The 20399-nt window shown below is 48.1% G+C and overlaps 10 non-coding genes and 2 pseudogenes across 10 annotated transcripts; all 12 read left to right on the top strand.

Moving 5' to 3' along the window:
• Window positions 1-424: 424 nt before the first annotated feature.
• On the top strand, window positions 425-615 carry LOC141231919 (U2 spliceosomal RNA). Its single transcript, XR_012298189.1, has one exon. It is a non-coding gene; the product is annotated as a U2 spliceosomal RNA (small nuclear RNA).
• Window positions 616-1730: 1115 nt separating this feature from the next.
• LOC141231917 (U2 spliceosomal RNA) lies at window positions 1731-1921 on the top strand. Its single transcript, XR_012298187.1, has one exon. It is a non-coding gene; the product is annotated as a U2 spliceosomal RNA (small nuclear RNA).
• Window positions 1922-3036: 1115 nt separating this feature from the next.
• Window positions 3037-3130, top strand: LOC141231864 (U2 spliceosomal RNA; annotated as a pseudogene).
• Window positions 3131-8678: 5548 nt separating this feature from the next.
• LOC141231832 (U2 spliceosomal RNA) lies at window positions 8679-8881 on the top strand (annotated as a pseudogene).
• A 1115-nt stretch (window positions 8882-9996) lies between these two features.
• Window positions 9997-10187, top strand: LOC141231916 (U2 spliceosomal RNA). The gene has a single exon (XR_012298186.1). It is a non-coding gene; the product is annotated as a U2 spliceosomal RNA (small nuclear RNA).
• A 1115-nt stretch (window positions 10188-11302) lies between these two features.
• On the top strand, window positions 11303-11493 carry LOC141231686 (U2 spliceosomal RNA). Its single transcript, XR_012297997.1, has one exon. It is a non-coding gene; the product is annotated as a U2 spliceosomal RNA (small nuclear RNA).
• Window positions 11494-12608: 1115 nt separating this feature from the next.
• Window positions 12609-12799, top strand: LOC141231915 (U2 spliceosomal RNA). The gene has a single exon (XR_012298185.1). It is a non-coding gene; the product is annotated as a U2 spliceosomal RNA (small nuclear RNA).
• Window positions 12800-13914: 1115 nt separating this feature from the next.
• LOC141231914 (U2 spliceosomal RNA) lies at window positions 13915-14105 on the top strand. The gene has a single exon (XR_012298184.1). It is a non-coding gene; the product is annotated as a U2 spliceosomal RNA (small nuclear RNA).
• A 1113-nt stretch (window positions 14106-15218) lies between these two features.
• LOC141231913 (U2 spliceosomal RNA) lies at window positions 15219-15409 on the top strand. Its single transcript, XR_012298183.1, has one exon. It is a non-coding gene; the product is annotated as a U2 spliceosomal RNA (small nuclear RNA).
• A 1112-nt stretch (window positions 15410-16521) lies between these two features.
• LOC141231679 (U2 spliceosomal RNA) lies at window positions 16522-16712 on the top strand. Its single transcript, XR_012297991.1, has one exon. It is a non-coding gene; the product is annotated as a U2 spliceosomal RNA (small nuclear RNA).
• Window positions 16713-17827: 1115 nt separating this feature from the next.
• LOC141231769 (U2 spliceosomal RNA) lies at window positions 17828-18018 on the top strand. The gene has a single exon (XR_012298079.1). It is a non-coding gene; the product is annotated as a U2 spliceosomal RNA (small nuclear RNA).
• Window positions 18019-19133: 1115 nt separating this feature from the next.
• LOC141231912 (U2 spliceosomal RNA) lies at window positions 19134-19324 on the top strand. The gene has a single exon (XR_012298182.1). It is a non-coding gene; the product is annotated as a U2 spliceosomal RNA (small nuclear RNA).
• Window positions 19325-20399: the final 1075 nt, after the last annotated feature.

Here is a 20399-nt window from a genome sequence, read left to right as displayed (position 1 = left end):
TGGCTGCGCGTGTCATAATAGGCTCTGAGCCTTTATATACCTGTGCACAGCAGCAGCCACCTTCAGTCTGCTGCTGGACAGCCAGCAGCAGCAGCAGCAGGAGAGGTATGTAATCAGGAGCCCTCCTGCTAAGGGTAGACAGCTGCTCGTTCCACCCCACCCCCCGCCTTAATTGGTTCTCCTCCCTTCCAACGGTGTTGAGGCGGGTGGGAACAGCAGGGGGTGAAGGTGCTGTGTTTAAAGAGGTGGAGTTATGCAGATCTAAAACGCGTGGATTGCAGCAGCAGCAAGCCGAAAAGTGCAGGCATGTAAGGGATCTAGAGGTTGACAACATGTCTTCTTAACGGGAGTCCAGGAGCTCATCTCCACAAATGGACTTTTCAGGATCCTTGGGTGGCTCCGTAGTTTGAAACCAATTCTGGTTATCGCTTCTCGGCCTTTTGGCTAAGATCAAGTGTAGTATCTGTTCTTATCAGTTTAATATCTGATACGTCCCCTATCTGGGGACCATATATTAAATGGATTTTTAGAACAGGGAGATGGAAAAAGAGCTTGCTCTGTCCACTCCACGCATTGACCTGGTATTGCAGTATCTCCAGGACCGGTGCACCCCTTCTTTAATGCAGTTTCTAAAATCAGAAAGAATTGAATTCAATGTTTTTTGTTCATTTTGCTTGTTTGTCGGATTTTGGGATGGACTCTTTGGCTTTGCTTTTCTTCTCCTCATTGGATTTTTCATGTTCAAAGTTGCAGAAGCCAGATTACAAGCTCATTTTGGTTCAACTTCAGCAACTGTGCATTGCATTGCCATGTAATGTGATGCAATGCTATCTTTCTAGCTCTCCCTTTTTACTTCCTTTTGGATAAACAGACATATTAGGCAAGCATTTTGGAGCTTTCACCTAAATAACTACAGGTGGTGAGATAAGCTGCACAATATAATTGACCTTTCAGTATATTGTTGCACACACACCATCTATTTAGCAAATGCCCTTGTTATCAACAGCAGCCTTTTAAACTCACCTGAGCTAACAGGTATGTGCGCTGGTTACTCTGCTGCGCTTAAAATTTCTTTTTTGGTTTGCTACAATGCCTTTTCTGAAACGTTGTCTCCTTCTGCTGGAACACTGACTTCTTTCATTTAATGCCTGCAGACTATAAAAGAGAACCCAACCCAAAAAGTTTGGTTGATTAGTCTGTGGCATTCTGTTAAACTGTTGCTTATGGCGGTCTCTGTGAGCTTCTCAGCGACATTCAGCCAGCCAGGTATCCTGCCTGCAGTAGATGGAATGTGGCAATGGAACGCTGGCTGCGCGTGTCATAATAGGCTCTGAGCCTTTATATACCTGTGCACAGCAGCAGCCACCTTCAGTCTGCTGCTGGACAGCCAGCAGCAGCAGCAGCAGGAGAGGTATGTAATCAGGAGCCCTCCTGCTAAGGGTAGACAGCTGCTCGTTCCACCCCACCCCCCGCCTTAATTGGTTCTCCTCCCTTCCAACGGTGTTGAGGCGGGTGGGAACAGCAGGGGGTGAAGGTGCTGTGTTTAAAGAGGTGGAGTTATGCAGATCTAAAACGCGTGGATTGCTGCAGCAGCAAGCCGAAAAGTGCAGGCATGTAAGGGATCTAGAGGTTGACAACATGTCTTCTTAACGGGAGTCCAGGAGCTCATCTCCACAAATGGACTTTTCAGGATCCTTGGGTGGCTCCGTAGTTTGAAACCAATTCTGGTTATCGCTTCTCGGCCTTTTGGCTAAGATCAAGTGTAGTATCTGTTCTTATCAGTTTAATATCTGATACGTCCCCTATCTGGGGACCATATATTAAATGGATTTTTAGAACAGGGAGATGGAAAAAGAGCTTGCTCTGTCCACTCCACGCATTGACCTGGTATTGCAGTATCTCCAGGACCGGTGCACCCCTTCTTTAATGCAGTTTCTAAAATCAGAAAGAATTGAATTCAATGTTTTTTGTTCATTTTGCTTGTTTGTCGGATTTTGGGATGGACTCTTTGGCTTTGCTTTTCTTCTCCTCATTGGATTTTTCATGTTCAAAGTTGCAGAAGCCAGATTACAAGCTCATTTTGGTTCAACTTCAGCAACTGTGCATTGCATTGCCATGTAATGTGATGCAATGCTATCTTTCTAGCTCTCCCTTTTTACTTCCTTTTGGATAAACAGACATATTAGGCAAGCATTTTGGAGCTTTCACCTAAATAACTACAGGTGGTGAGATAAGCTGCACAATATAATTGACCTTTCAGTATATTGTTGCACACACACCATCTATTTAGCAAATGCCCTTGTTATCAACAGCAGCCTTTTAAACTCACCTGAGCTAACAGGTATGTGCGCTGGTTACTCTGCTGCGCTTAAAATTTCTTTTTTGGTTTGCTACAATGCCTTTTCTGAAACGTTGTCTCCTTCTGCTGGAACACTGACTTCTTTCATTTAAGGCCTGCAGACTATAAAAGAGAACCCAACCCAAAAAGTTTGGTTGATTAGTCTGTGGCATTCTGTTAAACTGTTGCTTATGGCGGTCTCTGTGAGCTTCTCAGCGACATTCAGCCAGCCAGGTATCCTGCCTGCAGTAGATGGAATGTGGCAATGGAACGCTGGCTGCGCGTGTCATAATAGGCTCTGAGCCTTTATATACCTGTGCACAGCAGCAGCCACCTTCAGTCTGCTGCTGGACAGCCAGCAGCAGCAGCAGCAGGAGAGGTATGTAATCAGGAGCCCTCCTGCTAAGGGTAGACAGCTGCTCGTTCCACCCCACCCCCCGCCTTAATTGGTTCTCCTCCCTTCCAACGGTGTTGAGGCGGGTGGGAACAGCAGGGGGTGAAGGTGCTGTGTTTAAAGAGGTGGAGTTATGCAGATCTAAAACGCGTGGATTGCAGCAGCAGCAAGCCGAAAAGTGCAGGCATGTAAGGGATCTAGAGGTTGACAACATGTCTTCTTAACGGGAGTCCAGGAGCTCATCTCCACAAATGGACTTTTCAGGATCCTTGGGTGGCTCCGTAGTTTGAAACCAATTCTGGTTATCGCTTCTCGGCCTTTTGGCTAAGATCAAGTGTAGTATCTGTTCTTATAAGAACACAAGAGCTATGATCTCCACTTGACGAGAGCGATCGAACTCGGAAGGAGAAGAGCTTCGGAGCCCAGCTGACATCGGAGAAGGAAGGCGGATATCGGTGGGAGGAAGAAGCTCTAAAGAATCCAGAAGAAGACGAAGACTCGGAGAAGAATCGGGCTGTCCTGTGGAATCTTCGAGGAAGAAAATCATCGAGACAAAGACCTTTCGGGGAATTTGTCCAGAACACGACGGGAGAAGAATCTGCATAGCTCCACCCATTCCGGGAAAAGTTCCAGATCCAGCTCCAAGAAGTAACTGCAGGAGGAAAGCCATGGCAAGCGCTGCGAGGAAGGCCGAAAAGAAGAGCCTGGAGCAGGGGACAGCCAGGAGGGCCCAGCCAGGAGCCGATTCTGACCCCAAGGACTCTGCCTCCACGACTGGCCAGCAGAAGGGACCCCAGAAGCCCCGCCACGAAGCTCCAGCCCTGGAGCCATGGATGCGGCAGACGGTGGCCCTGAAGCTGAAGGAAGTGGATGGGAGGGTGCCGGACATGTCCTCGGACGTGTTCTGCCAGAAGATGCTGCTGGATCGAGGCTTCTCCAGGTCGGACACCCTCAGCATCCAGACCTTCTTGACGGGGATCTTCTTCGTCACCTTCGCCACTGTGAACACCTGCAGGAGGTTCTGGGAAATGGTAAGCGCAAAAGGACCAGATAATTCTTTCTCTGCCTTTACAGGTAGCTGCCCTATCCAGAGGGACGAAAGGAGGATCACGGTCTCCATGCGCAACCCGCACACCCCAGGCCAAGACATCTGTACCTTCCTGAGACGCTTCTGTTTGGTTGTGAAGGAACCTTCTCACATCCTGAATGGACTCGGCTTCTGGACAGGTAAGTGGTCGGTGACCGTTAGACTTCACAGGGACCTGGCGTACTCAGACGGACTTCGGCACCTGCCCCCGACATTCTCCCTGGGCAACTCCTACGGCCTCATCTATTACCCGGACATGCCGCGGAACTGCAGGAGATGCGGCAAGAACGGCCACGAGATGAAGGACTGCAAGGAGGATGCCTGCAGGATTTGTCGAGTGACGGGACACAGCTCGAAGGACTGCCCGAAGAAGACGTCCTGCAACCTGTGTGGGCTGGCGGCTCATCTGTACAAGGATTGCCCCAAGCGTGAGAGATCCTGGGCATCGGTGGTTGCGACGACCCCAGCTACGGAGGACAAGGACCCGATGACCAGGCCTGTGAAGTTCAAGGACGCGACGACCAAGGCCCCAGCGGCCAAGGCCGAGACGACCAAGGCCAAAGCGGTCAAGGAGTCGGTGGCCAAAGCCCCAGCGACGGTCCCAGCAGCTCCGAAGCAGAAGAAAAAGTCAAAGGAGGGTAAGAGTTCTGTCACCCCTCTCTCGATCCCTCCCCCTGCCACCCCCGTCCAATCCCCCCCCACCCCGGCCACCCCTGCTGAGGATTCCACTTCCTCTTCCTCCTTCCCCTACTCCTCAGCAGGTGTCCTTTCCCCTGCCCCGGCAGCCACTCTCCCTCCCCAGACCATGGTAGCGGTGGAATTAACCTTTCCTCCACCCGCCGCTATCTATTCCGAGGAGGATTTTCCCCTTCTTGTCTCCCCAGTTCCAACCCGGGGAAAGAGGAAGGTGGAGGACAGCCCTGCTACTGAATCCTCCAAAAAGAAGATTCTGGATTTCGTAGGCGAAAAGGAGGATACCCTCCCTGAGCCAGAAGAGATGGAGCACATGGTTGAGACCCTGGTGGCCGAGCCAGAAGAGGAGGAACTGGTGGTCGCCGAGATCGAGGCCGCGCTGCTTGACCAGATGGAGGAAGAGGGCCTGCTGGTGATCCCGTCACCAGCAGTCAACACCGACGAGGGACCACCCGACCGGAGTGGTAACTAAGGTGTATTGCCTGCGCTAACTTTTTCTTTTTTCCCTACATGATGGCTAATATTAACTTATTTTCCATTAATGTCAGGAGCATCAAGGACAAGTTCAGACGTCAGACTATTTATGCCTTCCTTACTTCCCAGTTGTGTGATGTTTATATGTTGCAGGAATGTTCCCTTCCCTCCTCTAGGTCCTTCAAACATCTGGCCAGGGAGTGGTCCCACGGTCCATCCTACTGGTCCGGTGGGGGTGACTGCAAGTCTGCGGGGGTCGCAATTCTGATCAGGGGGGGCGCATTCACGCTTGAGTCCGTCCAGGAGCTCATCTGCGGCAGGGCTCTTGTTGTAGATGGCAACTGGGCGGGAGAACCTGTCAGGTTCATCAACGTGTATGCGTCCCCACTGAAGAATGAGCGTTTGGAGCTTTTCCAGACCCTGCGGCTTCAGCTTGCCACCACCAGGACCTTAGTGATGGCCGGGGATTTCAACTGCCCCATCGAGGAGGATGGTCGTAGTTCTGGCACATCTGCCAAGTTGGACATCACGTCCAAGCTGCTCATCGAGATGGTAACCGAGGCCTCTCTTCAGGACGTGGTGGGCTCCATGGGGAGAGGCTCCACGAACTATTCGTGGAGCCGACCCGATGGCTCACTCCGCTCCAGGATTGACTTTGTGTTCACCTCTCGGGCAGTCAGGCAGAGTAGGCACTCGATGGTCTCCTGCTTCTTCTCCGACCACAGAGCCATTCACTTACAAGGTGTCCTCGGCGACGGTTTTCCGTCCGGCCCCGGCTCCTGGAAGCTGAATTGTGCTCTGCTGGCTCAGGATGAAGTCGTGGAGGAGCTGAGAGCAGCCTACGCAATGTGGCAGTCCTACAAGGGTAGCTTCCAAACAGTCTCTGATTGGTGGGAATATGTTAAACTTGAGTTTCGCTGTTTCTTTCAGGCCAAGGGTCGACAACAGGCGTGTGAGAAGAGGAGGGACTTCAGAGGGCTGCAGCGCGAGCTGCGGTCGCTGCAGGACCTTCTTCACTGCGGCTGGGACGTGAGGGAGGAGCTGGAGGAGACCAAGAAGAGCCTGAAAAGGCACTTTGAGGAGGAGTCCAAGCGAATCGTCTTCCGTTCCAAAGTGGAGAATCTGGAGAAGGGTGAGAAATGTAACTCATTCTTTTTCAGGAAACTTCATGCCGGTCACACGCCCCTGAACGAGCTGCGAGACGAGAGCGGAAACATGCGACGTGGGAAGGAGGACGTGATGAGGGTCGTCAGCGACTTCTACAGCGAACTCTACTCCCACAAGACTACCGACCCCGACGCTGCTGATAAGTTCCTGTCAGGTATCACTAACCATCTTGATCCTGCAGGCACGGCAGCCTTGGACAAACCTCTGATGGTGGGCGAATTGCTCTCTGCCGCTAAATCCTTTAGGACCGGCAGGACCCCGGGCAGTGATGGTCTTCCAGCGGAGCTCTATGTAGCGCTGGGAGACCTCATCTGTCCGGACCTGTTGGACCTGTACGAGGAGATGGTGGTGGAGGGTAGAATGCCTCCATCTTTGAGGGAAGGAATGGTCACGATCCTGTACAAGCGGAAGGGAGAGAGGTGCGACCTGAGGAATTGGCGTCCCATCACTCTGCTCAACGTGGACTACAAGATCCTGGCCAAGACGATGGCGACACGACTTAAGACGGTCATCGGACGGATCATCCACCCGGACCAGACCTGCGGCATCCCTGGACGTCGCATCGCAGACAGCCTCGCTCTCGTGCGGGACACGGTCGAGTACATCAAGGTCCGCCGCGCACACGCGGCCCTGGTCTCCTTGGATCAGGAGAAGGCCTTCAACCGGGTTTCCCACGAGTTCATGGGCCGAGCTCTGCACCGGTTAGGTTTGGGTAACATGTTTTGTTCGTATGTCCGTCTGATGTATTTTGATATCCACAGCTCGGTGTTGGTGAACGGCTGGAAGACTGACCCCTTCCCTGTCCTCTCTGGGGTCAGACAAGGCTGCCCTCTATCACCTCTTCTTTTTGTTTGTGTTATAGAACTCTTCGCAGAGGCTATCCGGCAGAATGGAGAGATCAGAGGGATCACCGCACCGGGTCCGGGACGACACGAGGTCAAGTGCTCGCTCTACATGGACGACGTCACCGTCTTCTGCGCTGATCGTGGTTCAGTCGACGCCCTCGTCCAGACGTGTGAGAGGTTCGGCCGGGCTTCAGGGGCCAAAGTCAACAGCAGGAAGTCGGAAGCCATGCTCTTCGGGGATTGGCAGCCGGCCTCCTCTGCCCCCTTCCCCTTCAACATTCAACCGGATTTCCTCAAGGTGCTGGGAGTCTGGTTCGGGAAGGAAGGAGCGGCCCTCAAGTCCTGGCAAGAACGCTTGGCCAAGGTGAAGCAACGGATCGGACTCTGGAGCCTCAGACACCTCACTTGTGAGGGTAAGGCACTCGTCCTGCGTAATGAGGTCCTGCCCGTCTTGCAGTACACGGCGCAGGCCTGGCCCCCACACGTCACTGTGTGCAGGGCCATTACCAAGACAGTGTTTCACTTTGTCTGGGGATCCAAGATGGACAGAGTCAGGCGGGCCGTCATGTACAAGGAGCCTCGCAAGGGTGGGAAGGGCGTTCCAGATATCCCCACCCTCCTGCGATCCTCTTTTGTGTGTGATTGTGTCCGCCGGACTTTGCAAGTCAAGAATGGCTCCGCGGGCAGGTCCATGTCTCACTTCTTCCTGCTTCCTCTTTGGAGGCGACTCGGCTGGGACAAGTGGGACAGCTCCTTCCCCTACAACTGGACGACGCCATGGTTCTACGGAGACGTCGTTCGATTTGTGGGGGAGCATCAACTGGAGGGACTCAAGCCCGACTTGTGGAAGCCCAAAACTATCCACAAGCTAATCAGAGCCAAGGATGACGTGGAGAACATCACAGGACTTCACCAGGACACGCTGGAGACTGTGTGGACAAATGTGTCGTCTGACAGGCTGACCAACGGGCACAAGGACTTGTCGTGGATGGCGATTCAGGGCGGACTGCCCGTCCGGTCATTCATGCATGCCCGGAAAATGTGCAAGACCCGGTACTGCCCAAGGTGCCCCTTCGTGGAGGAAACATCTTTGCACACTTTTTGGGACTGCGGATTTGCACAGCGCCTATTGACTGCACTTGAGGACGACCTGAGGAACTCTGTCCCCAGGGCGAGCCTATCGCACCATTCTGTGCTTTATGGACTATTCCCTGGGGTTCATACCGTCGGAGCCATCCAGGAGGCTTGGCGCCTTATGAACTGCTTCAAGGATGCCGTTTGGGTCGCCAGGAACCGGCTCATCTTGAGGAAGGAGAGGATGTCCATCCAGGACTGCCGCAGGCTGATCCACAGCCTGCTCAGAGACTATTCCATCATGGACGGTCCGGAGGACGAGGATGAGGACTAAACCCCTCCTCCCCCTCTCCCCTTATGTGTCTTGTCTTTCAATAAAGCTTCGGGCCTGTGATTTTCCCCTCCCCATCCCCTTTTTCCCAATCCCGATCCCTTATCACGGTTCGTCGTACTGTATTGATTGACATGCTTTTTCTTTCAGATTGAGTGTTTTGTGTAGCATAGGGGTGCGATGTGTCTAGTTAGTGCGTCGTATCCTCATGCTATGTAAATATGATGTAGAATTCTGTGTGTACTGGGCTGCGGCACTGTACACTGTCTGTTAACTTATTTTTTGTGCTAATAAAAGATATATTCAATCAAAAAAAAAAAAAAAATCTGTTCTTATCAGTTTAATATCTGATACGTCCCCTATCTGGGGACCATATATTAAATGGATTTTTAGAACAGGGAGATGGAAAAAGAGCTTGCTCTGTCCACTCCACGCATTGACCTGGTATTGCAGTATCTCCAGGACCGGTGCACCCCTTCTTTAATGCAGTTTCTAAAATCAGAAAGAATTGAATTCAATGTTTTTTGTTCATTTTGCTTGTTTGTCGGATTTTGGGATGGACTCTTTGGCTTTGCTTTTCTTCTCCTCATTGGATTTTTCATGTTCAAAGTTGCAGAAGCCAGATTACAAGCTCATTTTGGTTCAACTTCAGCAACTGTGCATTGCATTGCCATGTAATGTGATGCAATGCTATCTTTCTAGCTCTCCCTTTTTACTTCCTTTTGGATAAACAGACATATTAGGCAAGCATTTTGGAGCTTTCACCTAAATAACTACAGGTGGTGAGATAAGCTGCACAATATAATTGACCTTTCAGTATATTGTTGCACACACACCATCTATTTAGCAAATGCCCTTGTTATCAACAGCAGCCTTTTAAACTCACCTGAGCTAACAGGTATGTGCGCTGGTTACTCTGCTGCGCTTAAAATTTCTTTTTTGGTTTGCTACAATGCCTTTTCTGAAACGTTGTCTCCTTCTGCTGGAACACTGACTTCTTTCATTTAATGCCTGCAGACTACAAAAGAGAACCCAACCCAAAAAGTTTGGTTGATTAGTCTGTGGCATTCTGTTAAACTGTTGCTTATGGCGGTCTCTGTGAGCTTCTCAGCGACATTCAGCCAGCCAGGTATCCTGCCTGCAGTAGATGGAATGTGGCAATGGAACGCTGGCTGCGCGTGTCATAATAGGCTCTGAGCCTTTATATACCTGTGCACAGCAGCAGCCACCTTCAGTCTGCTGCTGGACAGCCAGCAGCAGCAGCAGCAGGAGAGGTATGTAATCAGGAGCCCTCCTGCTAAGGGTAGACAGCTGCTCGTTCCACCCCACCCCCCGCCTTAATTGGTTCTCCTCCCTTCCAATGGTGTTGAGGCGGGTGGGAACAGCAGGGGGTGAAGGTGCTGTGTTTAAAGAGGTGGAGTTATGCAGATCTAAAACGCGTGGATTGCAGCAGCAACAAGCCGAAAAGTGCAGGCATGTAAGGGATCTAGAGGTTGACAACATGTCTTCTTAACGGGAGTCCAGGAGCTCATCTCCACAAATGGACTTTTCAGGATCCTTGGGTGGCTCCGTAGTTTGAAACCAATTCTGGTTATCGCTTCTCGGCCTTTTGGCTAAGATCAAGTGTAGTATCTGTTCTTATCAGTTTAATATCTGATACGTCCCCTATCTGGGGACCATATATTAAATGGATTTTTAGAACAGGGAGATGGAAAAAGAGCTTGCTCTGTCCACTCCACGCATTGACCTGGTATTGCAGTATCTCCAGGACCGGTGCACCCCTTCTTTAATGCAGTTTCTAAAATCAGAAAGAATTGAATTCAATGTTTTTTGTTCATTTTGCTTGTTTGTCGGATTTTGGGATGGACTCTTTGGCTTTGCTTTTCTTCTCCTCATTGGATTTTTCATGTTCAAAGTTGCAGAAGCCAGATTACAAGCTCATTTTGGTTCAACTTCAGCAACTGTGCATTGCATTGCCATGTAATGTGATGCAATGCTATCTTTCTAGCTCTCCCTTTTTACTTCCTTTTGGATAAACAGACATATTAGGCAAGCATTTTGGAGCTTTCACCTAAATAACTACAGGTGGTGAGATAAGCTGCACAATATAATTGACCTTTCAGTATATTGTTGCACACACACCATCTATTTAGCAAATGCCCTTGTTATCAACAGCAGCCTTTTAAACTCACCTGAGCTAACAGGTATGTGCGCTGGTTACTCTGCTGCGCTTAAAATTTCTTTTTTGGTTTGCTACAATGCCTTTTCTGAAACGTTGTCTCCTTCTGCTGGAACACTGACTTCTTTCATTTAATGCCTGCAGACTATAAAAGAGAACCCAACCCAAAAAGTTTGGTTGATTAGTCTGTGGCATTCTGTTAAACTGTTGCTTATGGCGGTCTCTGTGAGCTTCTCAGCGACATTCAGCCAGCCAGGTATCCTGCCTGCAGTAGATGGAATGTGGCAATGGAACGCTGGCTGCGCGTGTCATAATAGGCTCTGAGCCTTTATATACCTGTGCACAGCAGCAGCCACCTTCAGTCTGCTGCTGGACAGCCAGCAGCAGCAGCAGCAGGAGAGGTATGTAATCAGGAGCCCTCCTGCTAAGGGTAGACAGCTGCTCGTTCCACCCCACCCCCCGCCTTAATTGGTTCTCCTCCCTTCCAACGGTGTTGAGGCGGGTGGGAACAGCAGGGGGTGAAGGTGCTGTGTTTAAAGAGGTGGAGTTATGCAGATCTAAAACGCGTGGATTGCAGCAGCAGCAAGCCGAAAAGTGCAGGCATGTAAGGGATCTAGAGGTTGACAACATGTCTTCTTAACGGGAGTCCAGGAGCTCATCTCCACAAATGGACTTTTCAGGATCCTTGGGTGGCTCTGTAGTTTGAAACCAATTCTGGTTATCGCTTCTCGGCCTTTTGGCTAAGATCAAGTGTAGTATCTGTTCTTATCAGTTTAATATCTGATACGTCCCCTATCTGGGGACCATATATTAAATGGATTTTTAGAACAGGGAGATGGAAAAAGAGCTTGCTCTGTCCACTCCACGCACTGACCTGGTATTGCAGTATCTCCAGGACCGGTGCACCCCTTCTTTAATGCAGTTTCTAAAATCAGAAAGAATTGAATTCAATGTTTTTTGTTCATTTTGCTTGTTTGTCGGATTTTGGGATGGACTCTTTGGCTTTGCTTTTCTTCTCCTCATTGGATTTTTCATGTTCAAAGTTGCAGAAGCCAGATTACAAGCTCATTTTGGTTCAACTTCAGCAACTGTGCATTGCATTGCCATGTAATGTGATGCAATGCTATCTTTCTAGCTCTCCCTTTTTACTTCCTTTTGGATAAACAGACATATTAGGCAAGCATTTTGGAGCTTTCACCTAAATAACTACAGGTGGTGAGATAAGCTGCACAATATAATTGACCTTTCAGTATATTGTTGCACACACACCATCTATTTAGCAAATGCCCTTGTTATCAACAGCAGCCTTTTAAACTCACCTGAGCTAACAGGTATGTGCGCTGGTTACTCTGCTGCGCTTAAAATTTCTTTTTTGGTTTGCTACAATGCCTTTTCTGAAACGTTGTCTCCTTCTGCTGGAACACTGACTTCTTTCATTTAATGCCTGCAGACTATAAAAGAGAACCCAACCCAAAAAGTTTGGTTGATTAGTCTGTGGCATTCTGTTAAACTGTTGCTTATGGCGGTCTCTGTGAGCTTCTCAGCGACATTCAGCCAGCCAGGTATCCTGCCTGCAGTAGATGGAATGTGGCAATGGAACGCTGGCTGCGCGTGTCATAATAGGCTCTGAGCCTTTATATACCTGTGCACAGCAGCAGCCACCTTCAGTCTGCTGCTGGACAGCCAGCAGCAGCAGCAGCAGGAGAGGTATGTAATCAGGAGCCCTCCTGCTAAGGGTAGACAGCTGCTCGTTCCACCCCACCCCCCGCCTTAATTGGTTCTCCTCCCTTCCAACGGTGTTGAGGCGGGTGGGAACAGCAGGGGGTGAAGGTGCTGTGTTTAAAGAGGTGGAGTTATGCAGATCTAAAACGCGTGGATTGCAGCAGCAGCAAGCCGAAAAGTGCAGGCATGTAAGGGATCTAGAGGTTGACAACATGTCTTCTTAACGGGAGTCCAGGAGCTCATCTCCACAAATGGACTTTTCAGGATCCTTGGGTGGCTCCGTAGTTTGAAACCAATTCTGGTTATCGCTTCTCGGCCTTTTGGCTAAGATCAAGTGTAGTATCTGTTCTTATCAGTTTAATATCTGATACGTCCCCTATCTGGGGACCATATATTAAATGGATTTTTAGAACAGGGAGATGGAAAAAGAGCTTGCTCTGTCCACTCCACGCATTGACCTGGTATTGCAGTATCTCCAGGACCGGTGCACCCCTTCTTTAATGCAGTTTCTAAAATCAGAAAGAATTGAATTCAATGTTTTTTGTTCATTTTGCTTGTTTGTCGGATTTTGGGATGGACTCTTTGGCTTTGCTTTTCTTCTCCTCATTGGATTTTTCATGTTCAAAGTTGCAGAAGCCAGATTACAAGCTCATTTTGGTTCAACTTCAGCAACTGTGCATTGCATTGCCATGTAATGTGATGCAATGCTATCTTTCTAGCTCTCCCTTTTTACTTCCTTTTGGATAAACAGACATATTAGGCAAGCATTTTGGAGCTTTCACCTAAATAACTACAGGTGGTGAGATAAGCTGCACAATATAATTGACCTTTCAGTATATTGTTGCACACACACCATCTATTTAGCAAATGCCCTTGTTATCAACAGCAGCCTTTTAAACTCACCTGAGCTAACAGGTATGTGCGCTGGTTACTCTGCTGCGCTTAAAATTTCTTTTTTGGTTTGCTACAATGCCTTTTCTGAAACGTTGTCTCCTTCTGCTGGAACACTGACTTCTTTCATTTAATGCCTGCAGACTATAAAAGAGAACCCAACCCAAAAAGTTTGGTTGATTAGTCTGTGGCATTCTGTTAAACTGTTGCTTATGGCGGTCTCTGTGAGCTTCTCAGCGACATTCAGCCAGCCAGGTATCCTGCCTGCAGTAGATGGAATGTGGCAATGGAACGCTGGCTGCGCGTGTCATAATAGGCTCTGAGCCTTTATATACCTGTGCACAGCAGCAGCCACCTTCAGTCTGCTGCTGGACAGCCAGCAGCAGCAGCAGCAGGAGAGGTATGTAATCAGGAGCCCTCCTGCTAAGGGTAGACAGCTGCTCGTTCCACCCCACCCCCCGCCTTAATTGGTTCTCCTCCCTTCCAACGGTGTTGAGGCGGGTGGGAACAGCAGGGGGTGAAGGTGCTGTGTTTAAAGAGGTGGAGTTATGCAGATCTAAAACGCGTGGATTGCAGCAGCAGCAAGCCGAAAAGTGCAGGCATGTAAGGGATCTAGAGGTTGACAACATGTCTTCTTAACGGGAGTCCAGGAGCTCATCTCCACAAATGGACTTTTCAGGATCCTTGGGTGGCTCCGTAGTTTGAAACCAATTCTGGTTATCGCTTCTCGGCCTTTTGGCTAAGATCAAGTGTAGTATCTGTTCTTATCAGTTTAATATCTGATACGTCCCCTATCTGGGGACCATATATTAAATGGATTTTTAGAACAGGGAGATGGAAAAAGAGCTTGCTCTGTCCACTCCACGCATTGACCTGGTATTGCAGTATCTCCAGGACCGGTGCACCCCTTCTTTAATGCAGTTTCTAAAATCAGAAAGAATTGAATTCAATGTTTTTTGTTCATTTTGCTTGTTTGTCGGATTTTGGGATGGACTCTTTGGCTTTGCTTTTCTTCTCCTCATTGGATTTTTCATGTTCAAAGTTGCAGAAGCCAGATTACAAGCTCATTTTGGTTCAACTTCAGCAACTGTGCATTGCATTGCCATGTAATGTGATGCAATGCTATCTTTCTAGCTCTCCCTTTTTACTTCCTTTTGGATAAACAGACATTAGGCAAGCATTTTGGAGCTTTCACCTAAATAACTACAGGTGGTGAGATAAGCTGCACAATATAATTGACCTTTCAGTATATTGTTGCACACACACCATCTATTTAGCAAATGCCCTTGTTATCAACAGCAGCCTTTTAAACTCACCTGAGCTAACAGGTATGTGCGCTGGTTACTCTGCTGCGCTTAAAATTTCTTTTTTGGTTTGCTACAATGCCTTTTCTGAAACGTTGTCTCCTTCTGCTGGAACACTGACTTCTTTCATTTAATGCCTGCAGACTATAAAAGAGAACCCAACCCAAAAAGTTTGGTTGATTAGTCTGTGGCATTCTGTTAAACTGTTGCTTATGGCGGTCTCTGTGAGCTTCTCAGCGACATTCAGCCAGCCAGGTATCCTGCCTGCAGTAGATGGAATGTGGCAATGGAACGCTGGCTGCGCGTGTCATAATAGGCTCTGAGCCTTTATATACCTGTGCACAGCAGCAGCCACCTTCAGTCTGCTGCTGGACAGCCAGCAGCAGCAGCAGCAGGAGAGGTATGTAATCAGGAGCCCTCCTGCTAAGGGTAGACAGCTGCTCGTTCCACCCCACCCCCCGCCTTAATTGGTTCTCCTCCCTTCCAACGGTGTTGAGGCGGGTGGGAACAGCAGGGGGTGAAGGTGCTGTGTTTAAAGAGGTGGAGTTATGCAGATCTAAAACGCGTGGATTGCAGCAGCAGCAAGCCGAAAAGTGCAGGCATGTAAGGGATCTAGAGGTTGACAACATGTCTTCTTAACGGGAGTCCAGGAGCTCATCTCCACAAATGGACTTTTCAGGATCCTTGGGTGGCTCCGTAGTTTGAAACCAATTCTGGTTATCGCTTCTCGGCCTTTTGGCTAAGATCAAGTGTAGTATCTGTTCTTATCAGTTTAATATCTGATACGTCCCCTATCTGGGGACCATATATTAAATGGATTTTTAGAACAGGGAGATGGAAAAAGAGCTTGCTCTGTCCACTCCACGCATTGACCTGGTATTGCAGTATCTCCAGGACCGGTGCACCCCTTCTTTAATGCAGTTTCTAAAATCAGAAAGAATTGAATTCAATGTTTTTTGTTCATTTTGCTTGTTTGTCGGATTTTGGGATGGACTCTTTGGCTTTGCTTTTCTTCTCCTCATTGGATTTTTCATGTTCAAAGTTGCAGAAGCCAGATTACAAGCTCATTTTGGTTCAACTTCAGCAACTGTGCATTGCATTGCCATGTAATGTGATGCAATGCTATCTTTCTAGCTCTCCCTTTTTACTTCCTTTTGGATAAACAGACATATTAGGCAAGCATTTTGGAGCTTTCACCTAAATAACTACAGGTGGTGAGATAAGCTGCACAATATAATTGACCTTTCAGTATATTGTTGCACACACACCATCTATTTAGCAAATGCCCTTGTTATCAACAGCAGCCTTTTAAACTCACCTGAGCTAACAGGTATGTGCGCTGGTTACTCTGCTGCGCTTAAAATTTCTTTTTTGGTTTGCTACAATGCCTTTTCTGAAACGTTGTCTCCTTCTGCTGGAACACTGACTTCTTTCATTTAATGCCTGCAGACTATAAAAGAGAACCCAACCCAAAAAGTTTGGTTGATTAGTCTGTGGCATTCTGTTAAACTGTTGCTTATGGCGGTCTCTGTGAGCTTCTCAGCGACATTCAGCCAGCCAGGTATCCTGCCTGCAGTAGATGGAATGTGGCAATGGAACGCTGGCTGCGCGTGTCATAATAGGCTCTGAGCCTTTATATACCTGTGCACAGCAGCAGCCACCTTCAGTCTGCTGCTGGACAGCCAGCAGCAGCAGCAGGAGAGGTATGTAATCAGGAGCCCTCCTGCTAAGGGTAGACAGCTGCTCGTTCCACCCCACCCCCCGCCTTAATTGGTTCTCCTCCCTTCCAACGGTGTTGAGGCGGGTGGGAACAGCAGGGGGTGAAGGTGCTGTGTTTAAAGAGGTGGAGTTATGCAGATCTAAAACGCGTGGATTGCAGCAGCAGCAAGCCGAAAAGTGCAGGCATGTAAGGGATCTAGAGGTTGACAACATGTCTTCTTAACGGGAGTCCAGGAGCTCATCTCCACAAATGGACTTTTCAGGATCCTTGGGTGGCTCCGTAGTTTGAAACCAATTCTGGTTATCGCTTCTCGGCCTTTTGGCTAAGATCAAGTGTAGTATCTGTTCTTATCAGTTTAATATCTGATACGTCCCCTATCTGGGGACCATATATTAAATGGATTTTTAGAACAGGGAGATGGAAAAAGAGCTTGCTCTGTCCACTCCACGCATTGACCTGGTATTGCAGTATCGCCAGGACCGGTGCACCCCTTCTTTAATGCAGTTTCTAAAATCAGAAAGAATTGAATTCAATGTTTTTTGTTCATTTTGCTTGTTTGTCGGATTTTGGGATGGACTCTTTGGCTTTGCTTTTCTTCTCCTCATTGGATTTTTCATGTTCAAAGTTGCAGAAGCCAGATTACAAGCTCATTTTGGTTCAACTTCAGCAACTGTGCATTGCATTGCCATGTAATGTGATGCAATGCTATCTTTCTAGCTCTCCCTTTTTACTTCCTTTTGGATAAACAGACATATTAGGCAAGCATTTTGGAGCTTTCACCTAAATAACTACAGGTGGTGAGATAAGCTGCACAATATAATTGACCTTTCAGTATATTGTTGCACACACACCATCTATTTAGCAAATGCCCTTGTTATCAACAGCAGCCTTTTAAACTCACCTGAGCTAACAGGTATGTGCGCTGGTTACTCTGCTGCGCTTAAAATTTCTTTTTTGGTTTGCTACAATGCCTTTTCTGAAACGTTGTCTCCTTCTGCTGGAACACTGACTTCTTTCATTTAATGCCTGCAGACTATAAAAGAGAACCCAACCCAAAAAGTTTGGTTGATTAGTCTGTGGCATTCTGTTAAACTGTTGCTTATGGCGGTCTCTGTGAGCTTCTCAGCGACATTCAGCCAGCCAGGTATCCTGCCTGCAGTAGATGGAATGTGGCAATGGAACGCTGGCTGCGCGTGTCATAATAGGCTCTGAGCCTTTATATACCTGTGCACAGCAGCAGCCACCTTCAGTCTGCTGCTGGACAGCCAGAAGCAGCAGCAGCAGGAGAGGTATGTAATCAGGAGCCCTCCTGCTAAGGGTAGACAGCTGCTCGTTCCACCCCATCCCCCGCCTTAATTGGTTCTCCTCCCTTCCAACGGTGTTGAGGCGGGTGGGAACAGCAGGGGGTGAAGGTGCTGTGTTTAAAAAGGTGGAGTTATGCAGATCTAAAACGCGTGGATTGCAGCAGCAGCAAGCCAAAAAGTGCAGGCATGTAAGGGATCTAGAGGTTGACAATATGTCTTCTTAACGGGAGTCCAGGAGCTTATCTCCACAAATGGACTTTTCAGGATCCTTGGGTGGCTCCGTAGTTTGAAACCAATTCTGGTTATCGCTTCTCGGCCTTTTGGCTAAGATCAAGTGTAGTATCTGTTCTTATCAGTTTAATATCTGATACGTCCCCTATCTGGGGACCATATATTAAATGGATTTTTAGAACAGGGAGATGGAAAAAGAGCTTGCTCTGTCCACTCCACGCATTTACCTGGTACTGCAGTATCTCCAGGACCGGTGCACCCCTTCTTTAATGCAGTTTCTAAAATCAGAAAGAATTGAATTCAATGTTTTTTGTTCATTTTGCTTGTTTGTCGGATTTTGGGATGGACTCTTTGGCTTTGCTTTTCTTCTCCTCATTGGATTTTTCATGTTCAAAGTTGCAGAAGCCAGATTACAAGCTCATTTTGGTTCAACTTCAGCAACTGTGCATTGCATTGCCATGTAATGTGATGCAATGCTATCTTTCTAGCTCTCCCTTTTTACTTCCTTTTGGATAAACAGACATATTAGGCAAGCATTTTGGAGCTTTCACCTAAATAACTACAGGTGGTGAGATAAGCTGCACAATATAATTGACCTTTCAGTATATTGTTGCACACACACCATCTATTTAGCAAATGCCCTTGTTATCAACAGCAGCCTTTTAAACTCACCTGAGCTAACAGGTATGTGCGCTGGTTACTCTGCTGCGCTTAAAATTTCTTTTTTGGTTTGCTACAATGCCTTTTCTGAAACGTTGTCTCCTTCTGCTGGAACACTGACTTCTTTCATTTAATGCCTGCAGACTATAAAAGAGAACCCAACCCAAAAGGTTTGGTTGATTAGTCTGTGGCATTCTGTTAAACTGTTGCTTATGGCGGTCTCTGTGAGCTTCTCAGCGACATTCAGCCAGCCAGGTATCCTGCCTGCAGTAGATGGAATGTGGCAATGGAACGCTGGCTGCGCGTGTCATAATAGGCTCTGAGCCTTTATATACCTGTGCACAGCAGCAGCCACCTTCAGTCTGCTGCTGGACAGCCAGCAGCAGCAGCAGCAGGAGAGGTATGTAATCAGGAGCCCTCCTGCTAAGGGTAGACAGCTGCTCGTTCCACCCCACCCCCCGCCTTAATTGGTTCTCCTCCCTTCCAACGGTGTTGAGGCGGGTGGGAACAGCAGGGGGTGAAGGTGCTGTGTTTAAAGAGGTGGAGTTATGCAGATCTAAAACGCGTGGATTGCAGCAGCAGCAAGCCGAAAAGTGCAGGCATGTAAGGGATCTAGAGGTTGACAACATGTCTTCTTAACGGGAGTCCAGGAGCTCATCTCCACAAATGGACTTTTCAGGATCCTTGGGTGGCTCCGTAGTTTGAAACCAATTCTGGTTATCGCTTCTCGGCCTTTTGGCTAAGATCAAGTGTAGTATCTGTTCTTATCAGTTTAATATCTGATACGTCCCCTATCTGGGGACCATATATTAAATGGATTTTTAGAACAGGGAGATGGAAAAAGAGCTTGCTCTGTCCACTCCACGCATTGACCTGGTATTGCAGTATCTCCAGGACCGGTGCACCCCTTCTTTAATGCAGTTTCTAAAATCAGAAAGAATTGAATTCAATGTTTTTTGTTCATTTTGCTTGTTTGTCGGATTTTGGGATGGACTCTTTGGCTTTGCTTTTCTTCTCCTCATTGGATTTTTCATGTTCAAAGTTGCAGAAGCCAGATTACAAGCTCATTTTGGTTCAACTTCAGCAACTGTGCATTGCATTGCCATGTAATGTGATGCAATGCTATCTTTCTAGCTCTCCCTTTTTACTTCCTTTTGGATAAACAGACATATTAGGCAAGCATTTTGGAGCTTTCACCTAAATAACTACAGGTGGTGAGATAAGCTGCACAATATAATTGACCTTTCAGTATATTGTTGCACACACACCATCTATTTAGCAAATGCCCTTGTTATCAACAGCAGCCTTTTAAACTCACCTGAGCTAACAGGTATGTGCGCTGGTTACTCTGCTGCGCTTAAAATTTCTTTTTTGGTTTGCTACAATGCCTTTTCTGAAACGTTGTCTCCTTCTGCTGGAACACTGACTTCTTTCATTTAATGCCTGCAGACTATAAAAGAGAACCTAACCCAAAAAGTTTGGTTGATTAGTCTGTGGCATTCTGTTAAACTGTTGCTTATGGCGGTCTCTGTGAGCTTCTCAGCGACATTCAGCCAGCCAGGTATCCTGCCTGCAGTAGATGGAATGTGGCAATGGAACGCTGGCTGCGCGTGTCATAATAGGCTCTGAGCCTTTATATACCTGTGCACAGCAGCAGCCACCTTCAGTCTGCTGCTGGACAGCCAGCAGCAGCAGCAGCAGGAGAGGTATGTAATCAGGAGCCCTCCTGCTAAGGGTAGACAGCTGCTCGTTCCACCCCACCCCCCGCCTTAATTGGTTCTCCTCCCTTCCAACGGTGTTGAGGCGGGTGGGAACAGCAGGGGGTGAAGGTGCTGTGTTTAAAGAGGTGGAGTTATGCAGATCTAAAACGCGTGGATTGCAGCAGCAGCAAGCCGAAAAGTGCAGGCATGTAAGGGATCTAGAGGTTGACAACATGTCTTCTTAACGGGAGTCCAGGAGCTCATCTCCACAAATGGACTTTTCAG

This window comes from Phyllobates terribilis, unplaced genomic scaffold (genome assembly GCF_046119375.1).
Source record: "Phyllobates terribilis strain yellow unplaced genomic scaffold, ASM4611937v1 Scaffold_538__1_contigs__length_1162401, whole genome shotgun sequence".
Taxonomy (NCBI): Eukaryota; Metazoa; Chordata; class Amphibia; order Anura; family Dendrobatidae; genus Phyllobates; species Phyllobates terribilis.
Note: the sequence above shows the minus strand (reverse complement) of the source record. Positions and strands in the feature narration are given on the sequence as shown.